Source organism: Schistocerca gregaria, chromosome 1 (assembly GCF_023897955.1).
Source record: "Schistocerca gregaria isolate iqSchGreg1 chromosome 1, iqSchGreg1.2, whole genome shotgun sequence".
Lineage (NCBI taxonomy): Eukaryota > Metazoa > Arthropoda > Insecta > Orthoptera > Acrididae > Schistocerca > Schistocerca gregaria.
The window spans coordinates 497621936-497636546 of NC_064920.1; the positions used below are offsets into that span (position 1 = coordinate 497621936).

Genomic DNA, 14611 nt, shown 5'->3' on the forward strand with positions numbered 1-14611 from the left:
ACTACGTGATAATACAAAACGAGCTGCCCTTTTTTGCACCCTTTCGATGTCCTTCGTCAATCCCACCTGGTAAGGGTCCCACACCGAGCAGCAATATTCTAACAGAGGACGAACGAGTGTAGTGTAAGCTGTCTCTTTAGTGGACTTGTTGCATCTTCTAAGTGTCCTGCCAATGAAACGCAACCTTTGGCTCGCCTTCCCCACAATGTTATCTATGTGGTCTTTCCAACTGAAGTTGTTCGTAATTTTAACACCCAGGTACTTAGTTGAATTGACAGCCTTGAGAATTGTACTATTTATCGAGTAATCGAATTCCAACGGATTTCTTTTGGAACTCATGTGGATCACCTCACACTTTTCGTTATTTAGGGTCAACTGCCACCTGTCACACCATACAGCAATCTTTTCTAAATCGCTTTGCAACTGATACTAGTCTTCAGATGACCTTACTAGACGGTAAATTGCAGCATAATCTGTGAACAATCTAAGAGAACTGCTCTGATTGTCACCCAGGTCATTTATATAGATCAGGAACAGAAGAGGTCCGAGGACGCTTCCCTGGGGAACACCTGATATCACTTCAATTTTACTCGATGATTTGTCATCTATTACTATGAACTGTGACCTTCCTGACAGGAAATCACGAATCCAGTCGCACAACTGAGACGATACCCCATAGGCCCGCAGCTTGATTAGAAGTCACTTGTGAGGAACGGTGTCAAAAGCTTTCCGGAAATCTAGAAATAAGGAATCAGCTTGAGATCTCCTGTCGATAGCGGCCATTACTTCGTGTGAATAAAGAGCTAGCTGCGTTGCACAAGAACGATGTTTTCTGAAACCATGCTGATTGCGTATCAATAGATCGTTCCCTTCAAGGTGATTCATAATGTTTGAATACAGTATATGCTCCAAAACCCTACTGCAAACTGACGTCAGTGATATAGGTCCGTAGTTCGATGGATTACTCCTACTACCCTTCTTAAACACTGGTGCGACCTGCGCAATTTTCCAATCTGTAGGTACAGATCTATCGGTGAGCGAGCAGTTGTATATGATTGCTAAGTAGGGAGCTATTGTATCAGCGTAATCTGAAAGGAACCTAATCTGTTTACAATCTGGACCTGAAGAGTTGCCCGTATCAAGCGATTTGAGTTGCTTCGCAACCCTTAAGGTATCTACTTCTAAGAAACTCATGCTAGCAGCTGTTCGTGTTTCAAATTCTGGAATATTCTATTTGTCTTCCCTGGTGAAGGAATTTCGGTAAACTGTGTTCAATAACTCCGCTTTAGCGGCACAGTCATCGGTAACAGTACCGTCGGCACTGCGCAGCGAAGGTATTGACTGCGTCTTGCCCTATATGCCGTTTATGTGAGCGTAATGGGAACAAGCCCTAATAACTTGCAAAGCATTCAGAGTGATTTGCAGAGTATGGATGTAGATGACAGTGGAACCGAAATTCATTGTAGCAACACAAAAGCAGAAATGCTGAACTCACTTTCAAACATTGGTTTACAAGAGAACATACCAGAGTTTTGCCCTAGTTCAATTTTCCAACTCCGCAAAAATGTATGATATAGATATTGTCACTGTCATTGAGAAATAGCTGAAATTGCTAAGACTGAAGAAGGCCTCTGTGCACAATGGAATCCCTGCCAGATTTCATACAGAGTATGGAGTTGAGTTAGCACCTCTCTTTACCACAGTATATTGTAGTTCTCTGATATTTCAGTACATTCGCAGGAAAAAGATAATACTCGCTTCCAGACAGAAGCTTTACACTGCCTGTTAGTAATAAGAAACTATGTACACTGTAAATGAATACTATCCCTGAAATTTAGGAGATGATTATCTTTTTTCCCAGATATATTTAATCTGCTGTGTAGGGTTTGTTATTCTTTCAGTCCTAGGCACAGTCTTTCTTTCTGATTGATGTTGATAGTGTCTTAAGGCTCTATATTATAAACAAATTAGAGGGAAATAATACAGAAGTGATGTGGGAAGCATGAAGGCATACCCAGAAAAATGTGTTTTAAGTGAGTGAATATATATGAATTATAATGTTTCTCTTTGGCTAGAAGACACTACGCATTAACTATACAAAAATGATTACATTAAAGATTGCTTGTTGTACCTGAAAAACTGTGGACAGATCTGTCACATGCAACTGAGAATTTCCTGCCTTTCATTTATGTCAACCATATTGAGATACCTGAAAAATGTCCTAAGGAATGTAGTAATTTTATGTATGGAAGTAATTACAAACTTCTTGCACAGAAAAGACATAACTTGATCTTTAATCTCCTGTATCCTGTGTCAAAAATTTATATTTGTTACTGTTCATCAACTGCACTCATTAATTACAAAACTATACTTTCCTTGTACCAACACTGTGAGGAAAAGATAGATTGCTACTTACCATAAAGATAAAACATTAAGTTGCAGACAGCCACAATTAAAAGGCATTTACACATAAGCTTTCAGCCACACTTGGTTGAAAAAAGAAAGAGAAACATACACCCATGACAGCCATCTCTGGCAGTTCAGACCAGAATGTCACTGTTGTGTGGAATGAAAGCAGCAATCTGGAGGAGCGGGGAAGGGGAAGGGATAGGAGTGTAGGGATGGGGGGAGAGAAGAGCGCTGTGTGGCAGTGTGTGCAGGGTCTAGATTATCGACAGGCACAGCATATCAGGAGGCTGTAGGGCAGTATGAGGGGAGGGGGGGGGGCAAAAAAGGAGAGGAGCAAGAGCAAGAGATTGGCAGGTGCATTGGCAGAGGGCACTACACAAAGGGGGTGAGAGATGAGAACAGGAAGAGGATGTTGTTATTCCAACTTGGAGTTTCCATTGTTTGACTTTCCTCATTTCATAACAAAATAGTACTTGTGAATGTAGTAATTAAATTTACTTCACGCTCCTTGTCATTGACACTGCAGATTTGTTGATGGTTGGTTTTGAAACCAAAGAATGCCAGAGAACAACTAACTGAATTTTAGCTTCTTTTAGCCTTCCAACTCATTTGTAGCCTCTTTAAATGGTTTCGGAAAATCCACAATTCTTCCTGCAAGGTCTTTATCAATTCCCTGACATCAGTAAGCGGATTTTTTATCAGTAAAGCAGCAAATTCATTATACAGAGTGGAAGAGGGCTCTAGCATAGTGTACAAGCTTTTCTTGCATGTGCTGACCTCTTGCTTCAGAGGTGAGCAGAGGCCACTTCTCTTCACGTACCATACAATGCATTTGCAGTATTTATTATGGTGTGATGTTTGTGTCATGATTTAACAAGATGGTTTCTTCATCAAAAGTGTGGTTAAGTACTGTATTTCTACAAGGGGCGGAACAAGGATGCCTTTTGTGATTTTCCAAAGCTTTTATTATATGGGCATCCTGGTCACAGACAAAAACAATATAATGCAGTATGTCCAACAAAATGTTCCACTGAGATATCCTCTCCTCTGTTTCTGTCATAACATTTGCTCCTGTCTTCTTAACGTTTGGGAATTTAATTGTAAATAAAACATTATGCACAAGAGACAGACTTGCAATTACGTAATGTGCTATAAACTTCAAATAATGCACCTGATTGTGCGAATCAGTCCACTTATCAACTGTCACAGCACATGTTTTATTAATAACTCCTGTAATGACAGAAGGCATTACACTATTTCCAATTACATCAGCCTATTCTCTGACTTGTTTGCTTACAATAGAGGGATGAGGCAAGACTCCTAAAATGCTGACTTCTCCATAATGTGCACCTAAATCTATTAATTCTGGGCCTATTTCTTTGAAACTTCACCAGAAAAAGCTTATGTCTTTAGCATTCATTGCAACACACTTTGCTGGTTTACTATTTTTTGTTACTGCCAGTATCCCTGAAGGAGCTGCGTTTGTATGGGATTTCTTACATCTGTGTCTCTTTAAATGAATTTTTCCCAACTGGAAACAGAATAATGTGGAGTAGTTATGCACAATATGTATGTAGTAGACTTTCTGTTTTCATCTACAACCAACAAAAATTTTATTCCATAGTTTACATTTTAGACCCTCCATTTTCAATCCTACTTCTCGCTGCATTGACTTCCTCAGGCTGAATGATAACTGACGCACATACCACGAATTAGGGACCTATGCTGGATGGAGTTGTGCATGTATAAAGACATATTTAGCATATTAAGAGTTAAACATTGCCTAGAATTCGGTCATGACTTCTTTACTTGACTAGGATAATGTGTGGACAGCCTATCCAGCTTATAGCACATTACATAAATGCAGTTCTGTCTCTTGTGGATAATGTTTTATTTACAATTAAATTCCCGGATGTTAAGAAGATAGGAGCAAATGTTATGACAGAAACAGAGGAGAGCATATCTCGGTGGAATATTTTGTTGGACTCACTGCATTATATTGGTTTTGTCTGTGACCAGGATGCCAATATAATAAAAGCTTTGGAAAATCACAAAAGACATCCTTGTTCTGCCCCTTGTAGAAGCTGTTCTCCCTCTTCTTTCATTTTGTGCTCATTTAGTTGGTCATGCAGGACTGTACTTGACACTATGAGCCCACTTGTCAGTATGATGTTGCACCCCCTCTAGCCTGGGTGCAAGCACTAATTCTGTTGGTAAGGGTGTCATAAAGCTGTTGTACCCTCTCCTGAGGTGAGCTGACCTGGCCCACAGCTATTGTAACTGGTTCTTGATATAGTGGCAGTGGGCCGTAGATGACATTTGAGCTGGCCCAACACAGGTTCTTTCAGGCATGGGTGTGAGGGATCTTGTAAGTCATGGAAGCACCTCAACAAGACACATATAGTTCTACATGCACCATGTGTGGACAAGTTTTATCCTATTGAAAAATGGCACCATGATACTATTGCATGAGAAGTAACACACAAGGTTGCAGTATGTTCATGATGTACCATTGTGCCATCAAAGTTCACTTGTCACAAGCAACTGTGACCTGAACTAATATCTAATGGCTGCCCACACTATGACACCAGGTGCAGTACCGCTGTGCCTCTCCAAAACAATGGAAGAACAGGACCCTTCCCCAAGTCGCCACCATACTAGCCAGTGATGGTCATCAGGGGTAATGCAGAGCTGCTATTCATCACTGAACACAATCCATTGTTGATCATTAGCAGTCTGTGCTTCTGGTCACAGTACTACTACAAATACAGCTATTTGGCTACATGTGGGATGGTACTTTCCAAGATTAAATGCTGATAGTCACTGACCAATGGTGTGTGATGACTCAAAATGTTGCAGGGAGTCCATCATTTGTTCTTGAATGGTGGGCACAGATATGAAGAATTGATGAAGTGCTTGATGCACAATACAGGAATCCTCCCTTGTGGTGGTCAAACATGGTTGACCAAAACCTTGACAATAAATACACCTTACCTCAGATCCCCATGCAGTCCAACATCAGCTTTTCATGTCCAAATGCCCCACAACCCTAACATACTGGTAACAGTGCTAAATATGAACAACACTAATGCACTCTGATGGTCATTCTACACTCCTGGAAATGGAAAAAAGAACACATTGACACCGGTGTGTCAGACCCACCATACTTGCTCCGGACACTGCGAGAGGGCTGTACAAGCAATGATCACACGCACGGCACAGCGCACACACCAGGAACCGCGGTGTTGGCCGTCGAATGGCACTAGCTGCGAAGCATTTGTGCACCGCCGCCGTCAGTGTCAGCCAGTTTGCCGTGGCATACGGAGCTCCATCGCAGTCTTTACACTGGTAGCATGCCGCGACAGCGTGGACGTGAACCGTATGTGCAGTTGACGGACTTTGAGCGAGGGCGTATAGTGGGCATGCGGGAGGCCGGGTGGAGGTACCACCGAATTGCTCAACACGTGGAGCGTGAGGTCTCCACAGTACATCGATGTTTTCGCCAGTGGTCGGCGGAAGGTGCACGTGCCCGTCGACCTGGGACCGGACCGCAGCGACGCACGGATGCACGCCAAGACCGTAGGATCCTACGCAGTGCCGTAGGGGACCGCACCGCCACTTCCCAGCAAATTAGGGACACTGTTGCTCCTGGGGTATTGGTGAGGACCATTCGCAACCGTCTCCATGAAGCTGAGCTACGGTCCCGCACACCGTTAGGCCGTCTTCCGCTCACGCCCCAACATCGTGCAGCCCGCCTCCAGTGGTGTCGCGACAGGCGTGAATGGAGGGACGAATGGAGACGTGTCGTCTTCAGCGATGAGTCGCTTCTGCCTTGGTGCCAATGATGGTCGTATGCGTGTTTGGCGCCGTGCAGGTGAGCGCCACAATCAGGACTGCATACGACCGAGGCACACAGGGCCAACACCCGGCATCATGGTGTGGGGAGCGATCTCCTACACTGGCCGTACACCTCTGTTGATCGTCGAGGGGACACTGAATAGTGCACGGTACATCCAAACCGTCATCGAACCCATCATTCTACCATTCCTAGACCGGCAAGGGAAATTGCTGTTCCAACAGGACAATGCACATCCGCATGTATCCCGTGCCACCCAACGTGCTCTAGAAGGTGTAAGTCAACTAACCTGGCCAGCAAGATCTCTGGATCTGTCCCCCATTGAGCATGTTTGGGACTGGATGAAGCGTCATCTCACGCGGTCTGCACGTCCAGCACGAACGCTGGTCCAACTGAGACGCTAGGTGGAAATGGCATGGCAAGCCGTTCTACAGGACTACATCCAGCATCTCTACGATCGTCTCCATGGGAGAATAGCAGCCTGCATTGCTGCGAAAGGTGGATTTACGCTGTACTAGTGCCGACATTGTGCATGCTCTGTTGCCTGTGTCTATGTGCCTGTGGTTCTGTCAGTGTGATCATGTGATGTATCTGACCCCAGGAATGTGTCAATAAAGTTTCCCCTTCCTGGGACAATGAATTCACGGTGTTCTTATTTCAATTTCCAGGAGTATATTTGTCATAGCGAATTATAACTTAAATCGTTTACATATATGGTGGTGGTGTGCATGTGAATGAAGTTACATTAACTTCAAACCATGACTTCTTTGTGCCTCAATTTAATTGTCAGACATTGTATACATCTTAATATTTTGTTTTTACAGATCTGTATTTTGAAAAATAAGTCTCTTGATATCCCCTTAGTATTCTGTTGCAGATCCTTTTTGCGCTGTTATCAAATTCTGTAACGGTTGAAAAATCACTTAGGGAAGTAGCTAGGTCATTCCGTTTTCTGCCCCCAGTTGTGATAAGTGATGCTCAGAACTTTGCCCAGTTTGTCTATCTTCTGCCAGTATACTGCAACCCCGTACTTGATAGTCAGTGCTATCTGGTGTATTCCAAATATTAGACACAGTAGTTCCACTAGCATAGAACTGAGTCCTCACTTCTCTGATCCCACCTTACTGTTATCTTGTTTTGTATGTCATAGAGGTACTGTACCCTCATGCTGTTTGCAAAGAATATTATGGATTCGAAGACTGCAGTGTGATATGTTCTCATTGTGCAAAGCAGCAACATGAATTCACTGTTGTCTGCACAAACCAACTTTTGTATTATTTTTGTTGCTTTTTGTACTATCATATGCATGTGCTTTGTGTAGTTTTTTCTTTTGTTTCCAGCTTTCAGACTTGTTTTTCTTTAAAATTAGCTAAATTCTTTTTATTGCAGTAATAGTGAGCCTTTTGCTCCCAAAACGCTGTTGTATGCTCTCCAACACTCTAAGACCTCTTTGTTCTGCTGCAGTCGTGGTATTGAAAAAGAAGACCAACAATTGTCTGTTTATGTGGCAGTTGAATCAATGTACCCATCTGCATCTATGAAGTGAAGAAGAGGTTCTGTGGCTAGGTTCTAGAAGGCCGTTCCATAGACTGACACTTGTGTGTGCATCCCTTAGTGATTTTCTGTATCACTTTCAGATTTTCCATGTACCACCCTGCCTCTGCAGAAGTTGTAGAAGCAATAGTTCAGTGCACCTGATACCTGGAGTGCTTGAATTTGCACAAGTATCATAGTCTGCCAAAAAATTAATGAAAACACCTGCAGTGTTAATCATTTCCGTAATTATATATTTATCATAGATGTTTCGGACTCTATACGTACATTGCTTGGTAAGCAGTATCTTCAATTGACCTACTTTGTCTCATGCCCAGTTGCTATGGACTAAGGCCACAAAACTCTGTGCGCGAAAGAGAGTTACACTTGACTTATTCCATCACTTCTTCCCATGAGTTGAATAAATAATGCATGCAGTGGCAGGACTGAATCAAAAGATCTCAGGTAGTCTGAACAGCTTGAAGGTTGTCAGAAGAGTCTGGACCAAAATCTCGCGGTAGCAAATTATGAACATCTGGTAGTCTGAATAGTTGACACCTGAAGGTGGTCAGAAGAGTCCAGACCAAGGACATTTGACAGTTCTCCAAAAGTTTTGGTACATAATTAATGTCTTAATATCTCAAATCTTCACAACATGCTGTTATGATAAAAACATACATCAGTCATCATACGCCAAATTAAAACCTGTTGTCAAATTTCTCGTTGTCCAGAGTCACTTGTAAAGCTATCATTAACCTGAAGTGGTTTGAACACCACAGCACTTTACTAGGCATGGTGTGACTTTTTTTTTAGGTATGGTATCTTTTTGATTTCTTCTGACATGATAATTGACTTACCCAGATGTAGAAGACTTATTAAATGGAATACAGGACTTAATGTAATTTAACCATATTAGGAGGAGGATAGATTGCTACTCACCATAAACGTGACATGTTGAGTTGCGGACAGGCACAGTGAAGAGATTGTTACACATTTAGCTGTTGGCCAAAGCCTCGGTCAGGGAAGAAAACACACATGCATTCACACAAGCACACCTCACACAGAGATTGCCATCTCCAGCAGCTTTGACCAGAATGCATCAATCACTTTGAACAAAAGCAGCAGTCTGGAGTGTTATGGTGAAAGGGGTAGGGACAGCAGGGTATGGTAGGGGGAGAGAAAAGTGCTCTCCGGCAGAGTGTGCAGGAACTAGATAGCGTCATAACAAGACTTCTAGGCACAGTCGGGAGACTGTGGGGTAGGGTGGTTGTGGTTGTGGGGGACGGGGAGAGGCAGAAAAGGAGTGGAGCAGGGGAGGGGGAAGACAGGCAGGTGTATTAGCAGAGGGCGACACTCAATGGGGGTGAGTGGAGATGAACAGGGAGTAGGTGATAGGTCAGAGGGGGTGAAAACGGTTGTGTGGAAGGTGTGGGGACAGTAGGTTAGTGTAGGTTGAGCCTACGATAATTTCACAGAGAATGTGTTGTAAGGCTAAGCCCATCTGCACAGTTCAGAAAGAGTGCTGGTGGTGAGGGGGGGGGGGGGGGGGGGGGATCCAGAGGCCTGGGATGTTTAGCACCAATTGAAATCAATCTCATTATGTTCAGCTGCTTGTTGTGCTGCAGGATGGTCTATCATGGCGTTGTCCATATCATGCTCTTACCACAGTTTGGCAGTGACCGTTCATCCTAATGGGCAACTGATTGTTAGTCAAATCAATATAAAGAGCTGTGCAGTGATTGCAGAAGAGCTGGTATATGACATTACTGCATTTACAGGTGACGTGCCGTCTGTGGAGTGGGATAAGCCTGTGATAAGACTGGAATAGGAAGTGCTGGTTGGGTGGATTGGGCAGGTCTTGCATCTGAGTTTCCATGAGGATGTGATCCCTGTGGCAAGGGTTTGCGATTGAGAGCGGCATAGGGACAGACTAGGCTGCTGTGGAGATAGGTGGCAGAACATCAGCTGAATAGAAGAATGTTGGGTACAGTGTCCCTCATTTCATTTTCCTAATATTGTTGATATTCCAGTCTGGAGTTTCCATTGTTTGCTAATGCAAATTATTTTTTTTTTTACATGCTTCAAGTCAAGCCCACCATGAAAGTTGCATTAACTGAACATTCCAATTTTTATTCTGGCACTGACCTGCAAAGAAAGGTCTTTACCAAGTAACATGTAAAACCTGTGGTGAGAAATGGGTTGTACCTGCAAATCTCCTTCATGTTGGGGTACTTCTGTTTACCATGGTTCCTATTCATGTCAGTTTATGGCCCTCACTATGACAGGATACATGGAGACCATTTCTATACCTATGTGAACTTTACAGATGCTTTGCTGAATGAAGAGGTCTATAATGAAACAAAGAAAATTAGGACTAAAATCCCATCAACAATGAGAGGAAGAGCCAGACGTGGTTTGCTGAGCATTTTGTAGAATTTCAAGCAGTAGGCTGCCCTCTATATTTATCAAATATCAATTTAGTCAAGTGTTTGTGTGGTATAATGGAGATATAAAAAAGTCTTTAATGCATTTCTTGAAACAGTTTGCTTTGAACTGTTCTAGTTTACCACACTAGGGGATGGCATAAAGAGCAATGGTGATCATTACAAGACATTTACTCCATGCAGTTTGTAACCAGACCAACTCATCTGTTGGTCTGATGTGTCCTTTCTGTATCTATATAGAAAAATATTTTATTAATACAAAAAGGTAAAAACAGCAACTATCCACTGTTAATAATGCTATTTATGAAAAAACCTGTAGCTATTATACATCTGATAGACTTTCTTGTCAGTTGAATGCAATTTTTGAGCTGGGGCAGTTACTCTGTAGAAGACTTCCATAGGTAAGGGAGGAGAGGAAAAATGCAAAATATGCATATATTGTTAGGGTTTTGATTCCATTATTCCTCAGTTTCTACAACTGATAAATCACTCGTAGACAGTTTGAGGCATAATTTTTCTGTGTAATTCACCCAGTTGAGTTTCTGAGCTATGTAGAAACCTAATAGTTCGATTATTTTGTGATCTTAATTGAAAACAGTGTCATCAGTTTTATTATGATGGGCATTCAATAAGCAATGCAGCACATTTTATTTCTCAACTGCTTTAAGTCGAAAAAATGTGGAATTTGTTGTGGGACTTTGTAGAATACTCCCACTTCAGCTGCTATAGTTTAATGGTGTTCCAATAGGTGGTGGCACTGTATGTAGCCTTCAAAATGTCATCTGTAATGGAGATGTGTCCCAAGCAGAGAGCTGTTACTGAGTTTCTTTTGGCACAGAATCAGACAATCACTGATGTTCATAGGTGCTTGCGGAATTTCTACAGTGACCTGGCTGTGAATAAAAGTACAGTGAGTCATTGGCTGAGACATCTGTCATTATCACAACAAAGTTGGAAAACCTGTGCAATCTCCTGCATGCTGGCTGGCTGCAGGCAGCTGTGACTCCTGCAATATTGGAATTTGTGGACACACTCATTCAAGGTGATCAGCGGATCACAGTCAAACACATTGCTGTACGTCTCTGTTGGTAGTGCTATACACTCGTCCACCAGTTGGGGTACTCAAAGATGTATACCCAATGATTTCCTCTCCTCCTAACAGAAGATCATAAAGAACAACTAAGGACCATCGGTGCAGAATTTCTTGCATGTTACAGAGCCATTCATGACAATTTTTTGTAGAACATCGTCACAGCCAATGGAACACGGGTTTACCACTTTAAAACGGAAACAAAACAACAGTTCATGGAATGGTGCCACACCACCTCTCCTCCAATGAAAAAGTTCAAATCTGCACCCTCAGTCGGTAATGACGTGGTGATGGTCTTCTGGGACACTGAAGGGGTTATTCTGTTTGATGTCCTCCCTGATGATGCAGTGATCAATTCTTTAAGTGCATCATGATACCCTCAGAAAATTGAAGAAACGACTTCAGCATGTTCATCATCACAAAAATGCAAGTGAACTTCTGCTTGTCCATAATGATACAAGGTCTCACCCATGTCTGCACACGCAACAGGAGCTCAGAAAATTTCATGGGATTGTTCTTCCTCATCCACCCTACAGTCCGGATCTCACACCTTCCAACTTCTATTTGTTTGGCTCCATGAAAGATGCACTCCATGGGAAGCAATATGTGGATGATGGGGAAGTTATTGATGTACCAAGACGTTGAGACATTGGCTATGATGTCAACCAGTAGTGTGGTACCATGTGGGCATACAGGCCATCACAGTAACTTTGTGTAAGGCTGTTGCATTGAATGGACATTATGTTGAAAAATATGGTTTTGCAGCCAAAAGAGTGTGGAATAGTGTGGTGTATTGGAATCCTGAATAAAACCAACCTACTTTCAGAAAAAATGTGGTGCAGTGCTTATTGATTGCCCCCTCTTCTTATTAATTTCTGAATAATTTGCCTGGAACCAATTAGCGCATTGGACCCTTGCTGTATTTAAATTATGTGGCAGCTTCACTAGATCATCAACTTGTGTGATTATATTTCTGTCATATATTTACATTACTGCCTCACACAGCAAGAATGAGAGAAAGTCATTTATATAAAATAAATAAAGATGCCCCAGATGAGTGGATGCAATTGGATGTGAATGTACACACATAACCACACCCCGTGACCACTTGTACACCTACCATGTGATCTGCACCACTTCCTTGGAGCACATTTACACAATCTTTACACCTGACAGAGTTGTTAGCAGAGGACAGTCTGGTAGCAGTCCTAGCTGACCATCCGGGCCACCTGATCTGTCAATGCGCAGTTACGTTGTGTGCGGAACCCACAAGTCTAAGGTGTATTGCAACAACCCTCATAGATCCAAAGAAGAGCGGCACGTTTTGTCACAGGGTTATTTGGTAACCGTGATAGCGTTACGGAGATGTTTAACAAACTCAAGTGGCAAACTCTGCAAGAGAGGCGCTCTGCATCGTGGTGTAGCTTGCTCGACAGGTTTCGAGAGGGTGCGTTTCTGGATGAGGTATCGAATATATTGCTTCCCCCTACTTATACCTCCCGAGGAGATCACAAATGTAAAATTAGAGAGATTAGAGCGTGCACGGAGGCTTTCAGACAGTCGTTCTTCCCGCGAACCATACGAGACTGGAACAGGAAAGAGAGGTAATGACAGTGGCACGTAAAGTGCCCTCCGCCACACACCGTTGGGTGGCTTGAGGAGTATAAATGTAGATAGTCTTCAAGAACAGCAGCAGAACATTTTGGATGAGACTGCAGAAATTCCAGCTGGCCAGCTTTGATCACTTTCAGCAACTTGCTGGCCAGTGCCCAAAGTCCCAAGACATGAATGGTGGTCACTTTTAACATCTCGTATAGTCAGGTTAGTATAGTATTTCCTTTCCTCTACTGTGTTGTTTTGTACCCTGAATTTCTGTTCTCCAGGCCACTTTTATTTGCCCTACCCTGTACAATGAACAGGAATGGACCCAGCACTGACTCCTGTGTAACGCCTTTTGTAACAGATAATGAGTCTGATCTTACCTTATTTCCCCCTATTTCCTGTCTCTCGCACCCAAGCTATAAATTCAGGTTGACAAAATGTGTGCAGATATCACAGATAAGTATGACCCTTTAATTATGTTGCTGTATTTGTATTCTGAAATTCGTGCTTTCAACAAACATGTGCAAAGTTCTAGGTATGTGTGCAGCTGATGTTTTCAGTGTGCTCAGAATACCTTAAGGATTGACAAGGGCAGAGCAACAGTTTGCGGACGATAACAAAAACACAGCAATAATAATAATAATAATAAGAATAATAATAATAATAATAATTTTATTGTCATTGATAGTAGTAATTTTGTTGTCATCTGGTCATTACAGCAGTTAAACAGTGGCAAGCACAATATACAATAACATCACACTAGGGTTTGAAGAGATAGCAACAACAGCATATCCAAAACTACAGTAGGTTAGATATCGACATTATTTTACAGTGAAGGAAGTACAAGTCTTAAAATGGACCAGCAACTAACCAGATGTTTATTGCATTACAAAGGCCCCAAAACAGATATCCGTGGATCATAAGCCTGAATTTGCTCTGTACTGGATCCTGTGGGATTTTTAATCCCAACACAGACAACTTGCTTTCATTAAGTAAAACAAGATTTTAATATGCATGAGGCTGTTGTTTCCAATACCATAAAAGTCAAGTATTTAGTTTAGAGCTGGTATATGATGTATACAATCATGAGTGTTGCTTAGGTCACAGAGAGTGATTTGAGCAAAGCCCATGTCATTCAGCTTGTGAAGGACATATTTGAGCAAAGTCCATGTCATTCAACATATGAAGGACATATTTAAAGGATTAGCCAAATGAGGCAGGGCAGTAGTTAAGATATTAGCCATATATTTAGGTGGATGGAGTCTGCTCTGTTCAGCCATCCTGATTTAGGTTTGCCTAAACTATCTCAGAGGGATGCCAGAATGTTTCCTTCATCAGTGCCACTACTGGCAATCTATGCTAGTCTCATAACAGCATACTTTTATATTCTGTTTCTATGTATATTTTAACATATTTAGTTGAGCTGTATTATAATGACTAATCCTGTATCATTGTGAGATGTTCCTGAATGAATGAATGAATAAATAAATAAATAAATAAACTAAAGATTCCATGGTATCAGTGACAGCCAAGATTAAAATTTTAAGGTTGGAGTCCAAACAGTGAGAAACAAATTCTGCACTTCACATCTAATGGAGACACCTAGGAAGGTTGCCAAAATATCATGTGAAGATAAATGATAACATGGCTGCAAACCCAACAACTTCTTTTCAGCTA

At 42.1% G+C, this 14611-nt stretch overlaps 1 protein-coding gene across 1 annotated transcript in view; it reads left to right on the forward strand.

The window, feature by feature from the left end:
* Positions 1–14611, forward strand: part of LOC126355181 (uncharacterized) — a 131402-nt gene that overhangs the window by 35024 nt on the left and 81767 nt on the right. The gene's annotated exons all lie outside the window — the stretch shown is intronic.